Genomic DNA, 16803 nt, shown 5'->3' with positions numbered 1-16803 from the left:
GTATCCTCTGCCTTCTTGGGTGGGATCGAACCACCATCTTCTGGGTTAGACAGTGGGAAAGACAGTAGAACAGCAATGGCAGGAGTTTCTGGGAGTAATTGAGGACACAGTGCAGAGGTTCATCCCAAACAAAAGAAAGGTTATCAGAGGGGGGATTAGGCAGCCATGGCTGAGAAAGGAAGTCAGGGAATGCATCAAGGCAAAAGAGAGAGCCTATAATGTGGCAAAGAGTAGTGGGAAGTCAGAAGATTGGGAAGGCTATAAAAACAAACAGAGGATAACAAAGAGAGAAATAAGGAAGGAGAGGATCAAATATGAAGGTAGGCTAGCCAGTAACATTAGGAATGATAGTAAAAGTTTCTTTAAATACATTAAAAACAAACGGGAGGCAAAAGTAGACATTGGGCCGCTCCAAAATGACGCTGGTAATCTAGTGATGGGAGACAAGGAAATAGCTGAGGAACTTAATAAGTACTTTGCGTCAGTCTTCACAGTAGAAGACATGAGTAATATCCCAACAATTCAGGAAAGTCAGGGGGCAGAGTTGAATATGGTTGCCATCACAAAGGAGAAAGTGCTAGAGAAACTAAAAGGTCTGAAAATTGATAAATCTCCGGGCCCAGATGGGCTACATCCTAGAGTTCTAAAGGAGATAGCTGAAGAAATAGTGGAGGCGTTAGTTATGATCTTTCAAAAGTCACTGGAGTCAGGGAAAGTCCCAGAGGATTGGAAAATCGCTGTTGTAACCCCACTGTTCAAGAAGGGAACAAGAAAAAAGATGGAAAATTATAGGCCAATTAGCCTAACCTCAGTTGTTGGCAAAATTCTAGAATCCATCGTTAAGGATGAGATTTCTAAATTCTTGGAAGTGCAGGGTCGGATTAAGACAAGTCAGCATGGATTTAGTAAGGGGAGGTCGTGCCTGACAAACCTGTTAGAGTTCTTTGAAGAGATAACAAATAGGTTAGACCAAGGAGAGCCAATGGATGTTATCTATCTTGACTTCCAAAAGGCCTTTGACAAGGTGCCTCACGGGAGACTGCTGAGTAAAATAAGGGCCCATGGTATTCGAGGCAAGGTACTAACATGGATTGACGATTGGCTGTCAGACAGAAGGCAGAGAGTTGGGATAAAAGGTTCTTTCTCAGAATGGCAACCGGTGACAAGTGGTGTCCCGCAGGGTTCAGTGTTGGGGCCACAGCTGTTCTCTTTATATATTAACGATCTAGATGACGGGACTGGGAGCATTCTGGCCAAGTTTGCCGATGATACAAAGATAGGTGGAGGGGCAGGTAGTATTGAGGAGGTGGGGAGGCTGCAGAAAGATTTAGACAGTTTAGGAGAGTGGTCCAAGAAGTGGCTGATGAAATTCAACGTGGGCAAGTGCGAGGTCGTACACTTTGGAAAAAAGAATAGAGGCATGGACTATTTTCTAAACGGTGACAAAATTCATAATGCTAAAGTGCAAAGGGACTTGGGAGTCCTAGTCCAGGATTCTCTAAAGGTAAACTTGCAGGTTGAGTCCGTAATTAAGAAAGCAAATGTAATGTTGTCATTTATCTCAAGAGGCTTGGAATACAAAAGCAGGGATGTACTTCTGAGGCTTTATAAAGCACTGGTTAGGCCCCATTTGGAGTACTGTGAGCAATTTTGGGCCCCACACCTCAGGAAGGACATACTGGCACTGGAGCGGGTCCAGCGGAGATTCACACGGATGATCCCAGGAATGGTAGGCCTGACATATGATGAACGTCTGAGGATCGTGGGATTATATTCATTGGAGTTTAGGAGGTTGAGGGGAGATCTGATAGAAACTTACAAGATAATGAACGGCTTAGATAGGATGGACGTAGGGAAGTTGTTTCCATTAACAGGGGAGACTAGGACGCGGGGGCACAGCCTTAGAATAAAAGGGAGTCACTTTAGAACAGAGATGAGGAGAAATTTCTTCAGCCAGAGAGTGGTGGGTCTGTGGAATTCATTGCCACAGAGGGCTGTGGAGGCCGAGACGTTGAGCGTCTTCAAGACAGAAATTGATAAATTCTTGATTTCTCGAGGAATTAAGGGCTATGGGGAGAGAGCGGGTAAATGGAGTTGAAATCAACCATGATTGAATGGTGGAGTGGACTCGATGGGCCGAATGGCCTTACTTCCGCTCCTATGTCTTATGGTCTTATGGTCTTAATAGTCGAACGCGCTAACCGATTGCGCCACAGATACAACACACCTCCTTGCTTTTCAGGAAATCACTGAAATAAAGTCATTATCGCGTTTCGGCAAATTTAAATTGCCCTGAACGCGTTACGACCTTTCTTTCCTCATGGGCAGCAACAGGTGCCCTTTCAGCCCCAAAATGCTACTTCATTACGAGAATTCCTTCCCATTTCCACCTTGAGAGACCCCAAACGACGGAGAGGTGATTTGATTCTTTCTCAGTGAGACACTGCGCCCCCCATTCTCTCTCATCCCATTTCGCGAATTGTTTCTCAACACTCACAAGCTGGTGATTGTGTTCCCTCTGCCGCTCAGTTCCCACTTTCTCCACCCGACTCACAAGCTTTTCCAAAGTTTTTTTCAAATCTTCCTCAGTGTTCCCAGTGCAAGTACAGCTGCTGCTCCGCGATAACATGTTCGTAATTTCGTAACTCACATCGAAATACCATTTTTCCGCTGCAGGTGAAATTGCGTTTGTAATTAGACGGGTTTGTGTTGCCAGCTGGTTCATTTTCAATGTTGACTGATGGCGTCTCTCAAGGTTGAAATGGGAAGGAATTCGAGATGTGATGTGGAGATGCTGGCTTTGGACTGGGGTAAACAGTAAGAGTTTTAACAACATCAGGCTGAAGTCCAACAGGTTTATTTGGTTGCAAATGCCATTAGCTTTCGGAGCGCTGCTCCTTCGTCAGATGGAGTGGAAATCTGCTGTCAAACAGGGCACAGAGACACCAGGAACTCAAGCACGGGGATAAACAGAATAAAGAATGTATCAATAGATTATGTCCTAAATAGGAATGTATGTCCGCGGGTAAAAATTGATTTTCTCAACGCGTCGTTTTGAGCATGGTCCTTCACAACACAAGTTGCCGTAACTCGATTTCGAACCCAGGTTGCTGCGGTCACAACACAGAGTACTAAGCACTAAACGCTCACGGCCTCCCATGCAAAGAGTCGATGCTGTCTGCAGTTTGACACTGCAATATTTTCTGTCTTTTGAACTGGCATCTACGCATATTTCATCAGATTAGAATGTCATTCAAGATGCCAACCCTTTCAACTGTCCCAATGCTTTTTTACAGTATTAAAATATTCTTCTTTATATAAGTAGAGGAAAATTGCAAGTGACCCCAATACCAGACACTTTTGCTCCCTTCAATTGTGCTCCGTGGATGGCACTTATTATGTTTCTGTGGTCAAGGGAACAAAGCAGCACACCGTACACAACGTGCAGTCTTTCGAAGTTTCGATAGATTGATGCATCACGACAATACTCCTTTACTGATGTCCTCCTTGTCGAAAGGCGGACATTCCATCAATTTCTCTCATACTTTACTGCACCTGCATGAGAGCGTTTAGTGAATTACGTACATCTACTGGAGAATCTACTGTGGTTGATTAATTGCCATTATTAAATATTGAGTACATTTGTTGATTCTATTAAAATGGATTAGTTCACCTTTTTAGAAAATTGATTCCATCTTCCATACTCCTGGCCACTGAGGGAATGTTTTTTTTTTGAAACGCAGTATTCGACCGGGTGGATGTCAGTATATTTTCCATGAAATAAGATTGATGCACTGTTGAATTGGAAACTGATTTGTCAACATGAGTGCTTGGGTCCTTAAGCGCCGCTTGTTCTTGGCAGCAAAGGACAGAAGAGTGCGAAAGAAAGCATGAAAGGAGCAAAGCGTGAATGCCCGGCATCTCTGGGTGGGATGGAACCCAGTAAGAAGTTTAACAACACCAGGTTGGAACACCAGATGGAACCACCATCCTTTTCATTAAGAGCCGAACACGCTAACCAATTGCGCCACAGACACAACACGCCAGCACAGCCTTCAGTAAATCACTGAAATAAAATTATTATCGCCTTTCTGAAAATGTAAATTGCCCTGAGCACATTACGACCATTAAATCCTCAGGGGCAGCAAGAGCTGCCCTTTCAGCCCCAAAATGCGACTTCATTTCAACAAGTCCTTCCCATTTTATCGTTGAGATACCGCAAACGACGGACAGGTGATTTGATTCTTTCTCAGCGAGGCACTGCGCCCTTCATTCTCTCTCATCTCATTTCGCGAATTCTTTCTCAACCTTCATCAGTTGGTGATTGGGTTCCCTCTGCCGCTCACTTTCCACTTTTTCCACCCGACTCACAATCTTTTCCAACGTTTTTCCAAATCTTGCTCAGTACTCCCACGTCCAGCGTGAGGAAACACCGCTCTCAGAACAGACAAGAGACAAGGGAATAATTCTCAAGGTGAAGGAGGGTTTTGCTGCAGGCTCCCAAACAATTCCGGCTGAATTGTTGGAGATGCGATGGAGCAAACATGGAGCGGATGTCTTTTCTCACAACAGGCAGTGAGACGGAAGATGACGGTTTTGACAATTCTTGAATACATAAATTCGCAGCTAGAGTGTGAGGTGAGAAGATTTTCGTATGCACGCCGCGTGGTCTCATAATCACCAATGATCTATTTCGTGAAGTGAAGACAGTGTACGGGGTTTCATATTATCCAGCCGAAAAGGCAAGTTAGATGTCTTCTGAAAGACGGCACCACTCACCTATCGTCGGCCGGTGGCTCGTCTTGACTTTAGTGCACGCACTCTGCTGTGAAGAAAAATGAGCATTGTGTTCCCAATGCAAGTACAGTTGCTGCTCCGCGATAACATGTTCGTAATTTCGGAACCCACATGGAAATGCCATTTTCCCGCTGCAGGTGAAATTGCGTATGGAATTAGACGGTTGAGTGCTGCCAGCTGGTTCATTTTCAATGTTGACTATTTGAGTTCTGGAACGCCAAACAAGGGGAGAAACATACGCTCCGTAAAGAAACTATCAGTAGATTATGTCTGAAATAGGAGTGTATGTCCACGCGTAACAATTGAGTTTTTCAACGCATCATTTTGAGGAACGCACTTCAAAACACAGGTTGTCATAACTCGGATTCGAACTGAGATTGTTGCGACAACAAAGCAGAATACCAATCATTATACGATCCCGGCCTCCCATGCAACGAATCGATGGTGCAAGCAGATAGACGTTGCAATATTGTCAGTCTTCTAAACTCGAATCTGCGCATATTTCTTCAGATCAGAATGTCATTCCGGATGCCAACCCTTTCAACTCTCCCATTGCTCTGTGCAGTATTAGAATATTCTTCCTTATAAAAGTAGAGGAAAATTGCATGTGACTCGCAATCCCAAACGCTTCTGCTCAACTTTAATTTTGCTCTGTGGATGGCACTTATGATGTTTCTGTGGTCAAGGGAACAAAGCAGCACACCGTACACAAGTGCAGTCTTTCCAAGTTTCGACAAATTGATGCATGACTGCAATACTCCTGTACTGATGTCCTCCTTGTGGAAAGGCGGACACTCCATCAACTTCTCTAATAATTTGCTGTACCTGCATGAGAGCATTTACTGAATTACGTACATCTACTGGAGCATCTACTGTGGTTGATTAATTGCCATTCTTAAAGACTGAGTACATTTGTTGATTCTATGAAAATGGATTAGTTCACCTGTTTAGAAAATTGATTCCACCTTCCATACTCCTGGCCACTGAGCGAATGATTTTTTTAAATGCAGTATTCCTCAGGGGGTGGATGTCACCATATTTTCCGTGAAATGAGATTGATGCATTGTCGAATTGGAAACTGACTTGTCAACATGAGTGCTTGGATTATTTCGGCAGCAAAGGACAGAATGCAACACAGTGCGAAAGAAAGCATGAACGGGGCAAGATGTGAGCGTTTGGCTTGGCTGGCGCGGAGGCTCAAACCACCATCTTGATAGTTAATAGCCGACTGCCGTAACCGATTGCGCCACAGAGACAACATATCAGCTCGTCTTTCAGGAAAGCACTGAAATAAAATTATGATCGCATTTCTGAAAATTGAAATTGCCCTGAAAACATTACGACCTTGAAGTCCTCATGAGCAGCGTGAGCTGCCCTTTCAGCCCCAAAATACCACGTCATTTCAACAATTCTTTCCCATTTCAATCTTCAGACCGCAAATGACGGAGAGGTGATTTGACTCTTTCTCTGCGAGTCACTGCGCCCTTTATTCTCTCTCATCTCATTTCGCAAATTCTTTCTCCACAGTCACAAGCTGGTGATTGGGTTCCCTCAACCGCTCAGTTCCCACTTTCTCCACCCTACTCACAATCTGTTCCAAAGTTTTGTCAAATCTTTTTCAGTGCTCCCAAGTCCAGCGTGAGGAAACACCGCTCTCAGGAGAGACTTTCGACACGGAAATAATTCTCAAGCCGAAGGAGGGTGATCTGGCTGTCTCTCAGCGAGGCACTGGAGAAGGTGCATAATGTAGTGCAACATATAGCTTGGGTGTAGAGAAAGAACAACTTAATGTAAGATACGTCCAATCAAAGTCTGATGGCTGCAGGAAAGAAGCTTTTCTGGATTCGGCTGGTACATGAGGTCATACCTTTGTATATTTTCCCGCCGGAAGAAGGAGGAAGAGTATCTCGACTCTGTTTATCAACAGCTTGACAGACTTCTGTGGATTTCCTGCCTTAAAATACCAGGATCCCGACTTCCCTCAGTTAACAGTTGATTGCCAACCTGTCATTTTGTAGTGAGACCTGAAAGGTCACCATTCTGCCCCGTGTCTGTCTTCCACTGTTCTTGAGTATTCCTGCTGAGACAACAGAGCTAATATCTTGTCTACATTCAGCTCATTTTGTGAATGTGATTTGGACTTTGGAAACAATTGTTTACATCTGACAATTCTGAAATTTGGAGCTGCTTAATGATTTTTGTATCTGACTGGATGCCGATGTGATCGATCAAAGCAAAACTAAAAGAAATGTCGCCACAACCGAATGATTATACAAGAATGCAATGACAGAAAGACTTTAATATTCATTAACCGGACATCTAATTTATTTCTGCCCGTATATTTTGAAATTGTACTTCTTTTTTCCAATTTTAAATCATTTGCAGACATTGTGAACAACAGTTATGCTCGCACCCATCACCGTGAAGCAACACTTTCTCATCGATACCTTTAATCCCTCACTGTTTTTCTTTGCTTTGTAGCTGGCTTGCCATTTTACCTGTTCCCTGACTTCACATACCCTGACCTGCGACATCAATGTACTGTGTGGTGTCTATCGAAAGATTTTGGAAAATCACGGTATGTTACATTCACTGAATTACTCTTTTCTACATTTTTGCTCCATCTTCAAATTAATCGAAACTCAGAAATACATTTGGACTATTTGTGAGAAAATGTGAATGACCTATTATGTTCTAAGAATAACGTTGACATTGCAGTCCTATTTGATGCTTACAGATGTAATATTTAAAAATTCTGTAACAATTTTGAAATGTGTTGCGTCCAGTTATAAAGAAAAACCGGAAGAGAATTGCAGATATTTTTGGACACCTAAATGTAAATGGATACCAGTTGATGTTATTAGTAAAATTCACTTTTTTGGTTTGAGCCTCATCTTCCTTCTTAAAACGTGCATTTGGTCTTTAAAATATTTTGGCTTCTGGATGCCTTTCCAATGCATTTGTGAGCAAGTTTGCGCATGATTTTCAGTAAAAGTTAATAATTTTCAGCCAAATCCATTTTGAGAGAGAGTGAGAGAGAGTGAGAGAGACTGGAGAGAGCGTCAGAGAGAGTGAGAGAGAGTGAGAGAGAGTGATAGAGAGTTCATATTACATTCATTGTAAGAAGCTAACAAAGTCAGGAAGCCATTTTCAATTGAACATATAAATTTGCGTGACAGCCATTTTAAATTATATGTCTACTTAGTTATTAATTAGACTGATTATATATTTTAATGAAACAGATTATTTTTAAACAAATGTACGTTGATTAAAATTATAAGTCGAATCAATATGATGAACAGTATAAATGTTGGAAAGATTGGTGTTTTATTTTAAAATTTCCACAGTCAAATCTTAACATGATTCCAGAATGATGTGGTGTCAGCAAGAGTTGTTTTAGCTGAAGAAATGGATGTGACTTTTACTAAAATAAGAAAGATTACAAACTACTAAGTCCTGGTTCATTTTTGATAATCTGATTAAGAGGTACAAGGCAAAGTAAGTACTCTTTAGCAAAAGTTGTCCTTTTCAAACTATCTGCTATCTTCAAATATGTAATTGAGGACCCATTAAATTACTCTAACAATAGCTGGAACCAATCCATGAAGTAATGGAGCCTCACCAGACAATGGTTTCATGTTCAAAAGAAAGGATAAAAGCAGGGCCTCAGAGAATACCCATTCCGAGCAAAATTTTAATCAAGGGTACTGTCAGCAGGATTCTCGACGAGGTGGCAATGAGACTCAACAAACCAATGTCACAATATAAAGGTAAAACTTTATTAAAAACCCGTGATCAATGGGAGACGTTAACTCGATGGTCACGGATAGAGAATACCCAGACCCCTTGAATAATTTGTGATGTTATCAGTGAAAACAGACGTTCTACGTTTTCTTAACCTGATTCCTCTTCTTTCCTTAGTTTGAATTTGATTTCATTTCGTGTCCATATGTCAACACAAATCTTTGCCAAATACTTCAGCCAACCATGTTGTACTCTCCAGCATGATGGTTACTCATTTGTCCATTTCAAACCGGACGTAACTGGCTTCTTGACGAACGGTACTTCCTTGTTGACTGGTTACGACAAGCACCACTGAAAGAATCAAAGTGGTGGTTCCCATCTGTTTACTGCCACGCTGAAGAGACATGCGCTCCTGCATCCAGGGACATATTTATTCTGTGTCTGGGCGGTGACTAGACCTATTCATTATGTTGCAAAATATGTTCCCTCATAAGGATTTGAATTTGCTAACTAATGGGTTCCCAGGACTTAGGCTCCAAACATTTATGTTTCCCATCACGCCTTTGGCTACCTTGCAACAGCCAAGGTGTACAATAAGACCATAAGACATCGGAGATGAATGACGCCACTCGGCTCATCGAGTCTGGTCCGCCATTCAATCATGGCTGATATTTTTCGCAACCCCAGCCTCCTGCCTTTTCCCCATAACCCCTGATCCCATTATTAATCAAGAACCTATCTATCTCTGTCTGAAAGACACTCAATGATCTGGCCTCCACGGCCTTCTGCGGCAAATGTTCCACAGATCCACCACTCTCTGGCTGAAGAAATTCATCGTCATCTCTGTTTTAAAACATCGTCCCTTCATCCTGAGTTTGTCACCTCTGGTTCTAGTTTTTCCTACTCGTGGAAAAACCTCTCCACGTTCACTGTATCCAGGCCTCTCTGTATCCTGTAAGTTTCAATAAGATACACCCTCATCCCTCAAAACTGCCATCAGTACAGACACAGAGTCCTCAACCGTTTCTCATACGACAAGCTCTTCATTTCAGGGATCATTCTTGTGAATCTCCTCTGGACCGTTTCCAAGGCCAGAACATCCTTCCTCAGATTCGGGGCACAAAACTGCTCACAATCCTCCAAAATGGGGTCTGACCAGAGCCTTATACAGCCTCAGAAGTACATCCCTGTGTTTGTATTCTCGCCCTCTCGACATGAATGCTCGCATTCCATTTGCCTTCCGAGCTGCCGACTGAACCTGCACATTAACCTGAAGAGAATCTTGAACCGAGAATCCCAAGTCCCTTTGTGTTTCAGATTCCCTAAGCATTTCCCAATTTAGAAAGTAGTCTATGCCTCCATTCCTCCTTCCATAGTGTGTAACCTCATACTTTTCCATATTGTATTCCATCTGTCAGTTCTTTGCCGACTCTCCGAACCTGTCCAACTCCTCCTGCAGCCCCCCTGCTTCCTCAATGCTACCTGTCCCTCTACATATCTTTGCACCACCTGCAAACATAGCAACAGTGCGTTTAGTTCCTTCTTCCAAATCGTTAATGTATATTGTTAAATGTTGTGGTCCCAGCACCAACCCCTGAGGCACACCACTGGTCACCAGTTGCCATCCTGAAAAAGTCCCCTTAATCCCCATTGTCTGCCTTTTGCCAGTGACCCAATCCTCAATCGCAGTAAAATATTTGAAATACATTTAGAACAGCAACTTACAAGTCTTAAAATCTTAGTTACTTGTTTTAATTATCTTACTGCATTCGCATGTGTGTAAGTTATCATTTAGCTCTTTACTCTAAGCTGTGCCAGTGCGTGTATTCTGTCTACATACCAAGAGATATATGAAATAATCGCTGTCAGGTAACATTTGAGGAAGAGATAACAAGAGGATTATAATTCTGCAGCCCGATCAACCATTGGAAGTCGTAAAGTCTCTTTTTGGATACGATAAGAATATTTTTTATATTTTAACTTTGTATTGATTCATAATCTCCTGCATAAACTTCTGAATTTGCCGTCGTAGAGCCTTGTCCAACCCATTGGACTCGAGCCCTATTCAGACCATAAAGAGTTAAAAAGATTTACCGGTAGATTGGGCTTTCCATATTTTAATACACCGCCCCCATTCCTAAAATTCATACAAAATAGTAAGTTTCATGGAAATGTCATTAAATTGGCTGATCTGTAATGGACAAGTCAATCTCTCTTTTCCCAGCAACGATATTTTTATCAGCGTTTAAATTCTTCAATTTCTGGACTGGATTATCATCTTGAATATAAACAATCCAACCAGCATTGAAATCAACATTCTCCTGTCCAATATGAACCAATTCCACAGTCATTGAAATCAATTTCCTCCTGTCTGATATTAACATATCTCACAGTCACTGAAACCGATCTCCTCCGTCTGACTTAAGTCATTCCTACAATCAGGTGGGGGCAGATTATCCCCCACGTGATTGTAGGGCTCCAACCTGAACTATCTTATGGTGAATGCCTTGGCTAATAAAGACAAATATTAAATATGCATTTGTTAACCGCATCACCACTTGTCCTGCTGCCTTCAGGGATCTTTGGACACGCGCCACCAGGTTCCTCCGGTGTTGTGTACTTCCTTCTTGTTTGTTGTGTATTACCCTGTCTTGCTGATTCCCCAAAAGGCATTCCGCAAGCTTTTCAGAGTTAAATTCTACTTGACATTTATTTACCGATCTGATGACCACGTCTATGGCATCCTATCATTTAAATCGTTCTTCCTCGCTATCTACCACATCCTCAAATTTCCTTCGTGTACAAACTTAACCATCATATCCTCACATCCTCCACGAGATCATCAAGGTAAACGACAAGCAATCAACAAGTCAAGTAATAGCTTTCACATGAACTGAATGGAGCACGCTTGGTCCTCTACTGTATTATGTCTGGAGGGGTGGGGCACCATTGATTCAGGTACACCGCAGCTGCAGTCGGGTTTTACTGCAAAATCGCATTTTTGACAATTTGCGGTGAAATGTTCTTGGCCAGGATTGAACTGCGAAGGATTGCCCAATGTTAGAGTGGCAGTTTGAATCTGGCTGGGCGGGCTCTGAGATTGGCGATGAACAAGTGTTTTTTCTACGAATTGATACAATGTTTTCGGCATGGTTCTGCTCGAACGAACACGACTTGTACAACAGTCACTGATTAAGTGTCACTTCAAACCTCGCAATGGTGTTTTCATGAAAGGTACATATCGATATTACAAAGAGGAAAGAGCAAAGAAAAGTACAGCACAGGATCAGGCCCCCTTCGGCCCTCGAAGCCGGTGTTGTTCTTGATATCCTAACTTAACTAAAAGCAAAGCCGTCTGCCATGACTTGGTCTATATCTCTCTATTCCCTGACTTTTCTTATTCCATCCAGATCCCTCTTAAATGTTGCTAATGTGCCTGCTTCCTGTCGCTCCTCTCGCAGCGCGGTCCAGGCATCCGCCACTCTCTGTGTGAAAAACATTTTCCGCGCATGTTCCACTTGACCTTTCACTCACTCACCTTGTACCTTTGCTCCTTGTAATGTGTTCGGCATGATGCTACCTTCACGAATACCACTTCGTCAATTGCCACCAACTAAATGTCATTTCAAACTTGGAAATGGTGTTTACACGTTCTATACTTGCAGACGTTACAAAGAGCAAACAAAAATACAGCACGGGAACAGGTCCTTCGGCCGTCCAAGCATGTGCGGAACTTGATGCCCAAACTAAATTTTAAAAATTTCCTCCGCCATTGCTCAGTCCATATCACTCTATTCCGTCACTATTCATGTACCCATCCGGATGCCTCTTACATGTTGCTCATGTTCCTGCTTCCACCACCTCGTCTGGCAGCGTTCCACGCATCGGCCACTCTCTGCGTGAAAAACCTCCCCAGGACATACATTAAACGTTCCCCCTTTCAATTTGAACCTGTGCCCCCCTGTAATTGACTCTTCCACCTCAGAAAAACGTTTCTGATTATCCAGCCTGTCTATGCCTCTCTTAATTTTGCCGACAGCTCTCAAGTCTGCTATCAACCTCTGTATTTGCAGTTACTGCAATCCTAGTTTATTTCGCCTCTCCTCACAGTCAACATCCTCAAGACCAGGCAACATCCTGGCGAAACTGCTTTGCGATCTCTCCAAATCTCCCACACCATTCTGATAGTGCGGTGACCAAAACTGCACGCAATACTCCAAATGCGGCCTAAATAGGATTTTATATAGCTGCAACATGATTTTCCAACTCTTGTACTCAATGCCCGGGCCCATGATGGCAAGCATGCCATGTGCACATTGAATAAATTCCGTCCATTTTTTTAAGCAAAGGGCGAATATATTTCCGAATGCATTATATTGAGCTAAGTTCAGCGGAAGTTCGAAGAAATACGATTTTCTGTTTCGATTCCACATTCGTGGAGGCTTCTGGACTCAATACTGAATTCAACAAATTTAGATTGGCACCAAAACAGAAAATGCTGGAAAATCTCAGCAGGTCTGGCAGCACCTGTAAGGAAAGAAAAGAGCTGACGTTTCGAATCCCGACGACCCTTTGTCAAGGCTGAAAGGGTCGAAAGGTCAGCTTTGTTCTCTCCTTACAGAATTTGCCAGATCTGCTGAGATTTTCCAGCATTTTCTCTTTTGGTTTCAGATTCCAGCAGTAATTTGCTTATTTTAAAATTTAGGTTGACTTCTGTCTCCATCATATTCTATCTTTGTTCTTATTTTGTTTTGTTTTGTTGGATCTCTCTTCGTCCCTGTTCTCGATTTATCCTTTCATGTGGCACGCAGATGTTTTTCAATGTTACAATTCCCGCTTCATTTGGACACAAAGGAATGTTCGTTTATTTCCCAATCCGTTGATTTCGGACCTTGCATCATTGAATCATGAATGGACATCGATCTCAAAAGTCGATTCTGTTTCTCTCCACTGTTGGTGCCTGCACATGCTGATTTTCTCCGGGTTTGTCTTCTTTTGTCAGATCTGCAGCATTCCAGCATGTTGCGCATGTACTCATAAATTTCAGACGAATTGGATGGAGGTGCACGACACATCACTTGTGTATTTCAATTGAGCATTTATAAAATATCTGCGCGTGACCTTAGTGGGACGCAGCAGAGGTGCAAATACTCAGAAAATATTTATTTGCAACCAAGACATAGAGAATAAAAGACTCTGCAAAACGCAGTCCTAAATGATAAACGGATTCGTCCACTGGTGGGACTGAGCTACCAACAGCACAAAGGGAATTCGAACGCACGAAGGAAATGACGGCACATAAACCAAAGTGCTTAAAACTTAGAACATTTGTGTCCAAATGAAGCGTAAATTGTTACGTTTAAAAAACACCTGCGTGCCACATGAAGGGATAAATCTAGAACAGGGACGAAGAGAGATCCAACAAAATAAAACAAAATAAGGACAAAGATAGAATATGATGAACCTGGGATGTTTATCATGAGTATATTGAACTGGTCGATCCGATCCATCGCAGACAAATCCATGTAACTGCTGACAATTGTTTTCCCTTCATTCTCCCATAATTGCATTTTCCGAAATTGGTCAGTCAGGCAGGAAGTATTATGCAAATATAGCACTGTTGTTCACCTAGGACGGATCATCCCGAGATTTCCATGAAAATGCCCTGAACAAGATACTTCTAGGTAGGAGCCTTGTGTTCAAGTACCTGTCTCATCGATGGGGAACGTCCTTTGGTTTGGAAACACAGATGGAGATTGGTGGGTCACGATTTCGATGCAGTGAACTTTAGAAGCTAGCTACATGCAACAAGTCAAGCAGCAGTTGGCATGTGGCGCGTGACCGTATAGTAGTTGGCGCTCTGCGTTGTGGCCTCAGCAACTTCGAATCAAATCCGGATCATGGCAGTGCTGTTCAGAAAATTTTGCTACGAGTGAAAATACAAGCCGGGAGCAAACAGAGCATTGAGGCTCATTTGTCCCGATCAAAACTTGAATTTCTTCAAGACACAGTCCTCTCAAATGACCCTGGTTGATCATCCAGACTCCAGATCCATCCAATTGAACTCTTGTTTCACTGTGCTTCTCTGACCGATAGAAACATGTCAAAATACTTGGAAGCCCCCTTGAAGGGCCACTTCTTCGCTCCAGTAACATTTAAAAGGCAGCGAAATGAGTCGTTGGAATCAATAGTTGGCGTGTGGCGCCGAGGTGGTGTCACCGTTTGTATTAGTAATCGCGGTCCGGATCCCAATCACGACTCGTAGGGTTTGATCTCAGCGAAACGACCTAAAAGAAATGTTTGGGGTAATTATTGCATGAATATACTCTTTTCGTCGTTGATCAAAACCTATTGATTGCTTCAGGATACAGCCCTCCCAGAGTTCAAAGCCAGCTCTACCCGGAGACTTTTCTCCTTTCCACAATTACGAATACTTCTTTAATCCTGCTCGAATTTCATTATGACTTCGCTGCAGAATTTTCTAAACTAAAAGTTATTTTCTGAACGGTGTAATTACGGAAAATATATTGAAGACTGCCATCCGAGGTCGAAATTGAACCCAGGTTCCTAACCATGAGCGGAAGCAGTGCTAACCAATGCTCCAGCAATGTGTGTTGGTCAACAGAAATGCAGCACGGTAAACGCCGTGCTCTCAAAGGAGCCGAGCGTGAAATCTAAACTCGAGGTCTAAATGTTACCACTGGTTTCCAGGAACGTTTGCAGTGTTTGGGACATGTAGTCCGTTCAATACCGAGAGCAGCACAACAAACTGTACGTCGCAAATATTGTTTTTTTTTACAGAGTTTAACCGATTCCGCAGCAAAGTGGCAATGACATTGATGGAGGACTAAATACAGTTGAGTGCTTCTGGAAAGGAGAAAAAACTCCGAGTCGAGATGAGCTTGAAGACTGGATGAGCAAGCAGAGTGAATGAGAAAGGCTGCGTTTTGAAGCAACCAAAAGGTTTGTATCAACACTAAAAATATCCTCCTGCAGCATTCATTCCTGAATTAAATTTAGCAGGATTCACTGGGCGCAACAGTCTACCAATGATACTGCCGTTACTCGGATTCGAACCGAGGTTGCTGCAACCACAACGCAGAGTACTAACCACTATACGATCACGGCGCCACACGGAGCTTGCCATTCGTGGTTGCAAAGCTTGTCAACACTTTTCTCGCCCTCTCAGAGGTAGCGGTGACGGAACGGTCCTGACACAGTGTTTCGCTTTAATTTCTGGAAAAATCCATTTGGTTCGCTAATGTTCTTCAGAGATGGAGATCCGCCATCCCGACCTAGTCTGGACTACACGTGACTCACCCACAGCAACGTGATCGACTCTTCACTGTCACTTATTTGTAAAGGAATTAGAGATGGGCAACGAATGTTGACCTTGCTAGCGGCGCCCGTGTCCCATGAAATAATAAAATTAAAATAATTACTCGACATCTCAGTCCTCAAAGATATGCCATCATACTGATATTGGGGCCCAATGTTATAGACTTTGAAAACAGCGCAACAATCTATGGAGCGCCTTCTGATCTTTGCAGTTATCAATAAGATGGACTCTCATTCTTCCAAACTCCAGCGAACATTTTCCAAATGTCATTTATCATTCATCATACGACAAATTCCTCATTCTAGGGGCGAATTTATTGAATCTCCAATGTTCCGCCCCCAATGTTAATATATACTCTCTTGCGTGTGCTCACGAAAACATCCCGTGTTATAGAACCTAGAACAGTACAGCACGGAACAGGCCCTTCGGCCCACGATGTTGTGCCGAGCTTTATCGGAAACCAAGATCAAGCTATCCCACTCCCTATCATCCTGGTGTGCTCCATGTGCCTATCCAATAACCGCTTAAATGTTCCTGAAGTGTCTGACTCCACTATCACTGCAGGCAGTCCATTCCACACCCCAACCACTCTCTGCGTAAAGAACCTACCTCTGATATCCTTCCTGTATCTCCCAACACGAACCCTATAGTTATGCCCCCTTTTAATAGCTCCATCCACCCGAGGAATTAGTCTTTGAACGTTCACTCTGTCTATCCCCTTCATCATTTTATAAACCTCTATTAAGTCTCCCCTCAGCCTCCTCCGCTCCAGAGAGAACAGCCCTAGCTCCCTCAACCTTTCCTCATAAGACCTACCCTCCAAGCCAGGCAGCATCCTGGTAAATCTCCTCTGTACTCTTTCCAGCGCTTCTACATCCTTCTTATAGTGAGGTGACCAGAAGTGCACACAATATTCCAAATGT

The sequence above is a fragment of the Mustelus asterias genome, chromosome 8 (genome assembly GCF_964213995.1).
Source record: "Mustelus asterias chromosome 8, sMusAst1.hap1.1, whole genome shotgun sequence".
Taxonomy (NCBI): domain Eukaryota; kingdom Metazoa; phylum Chordata; class Chondrichthyes; order Carcharhiniformes; family Triakidae; genus Mustelus; species Mustelus asterias.
Note: the sequence above shows the minus strand (reverse complement) of the source record.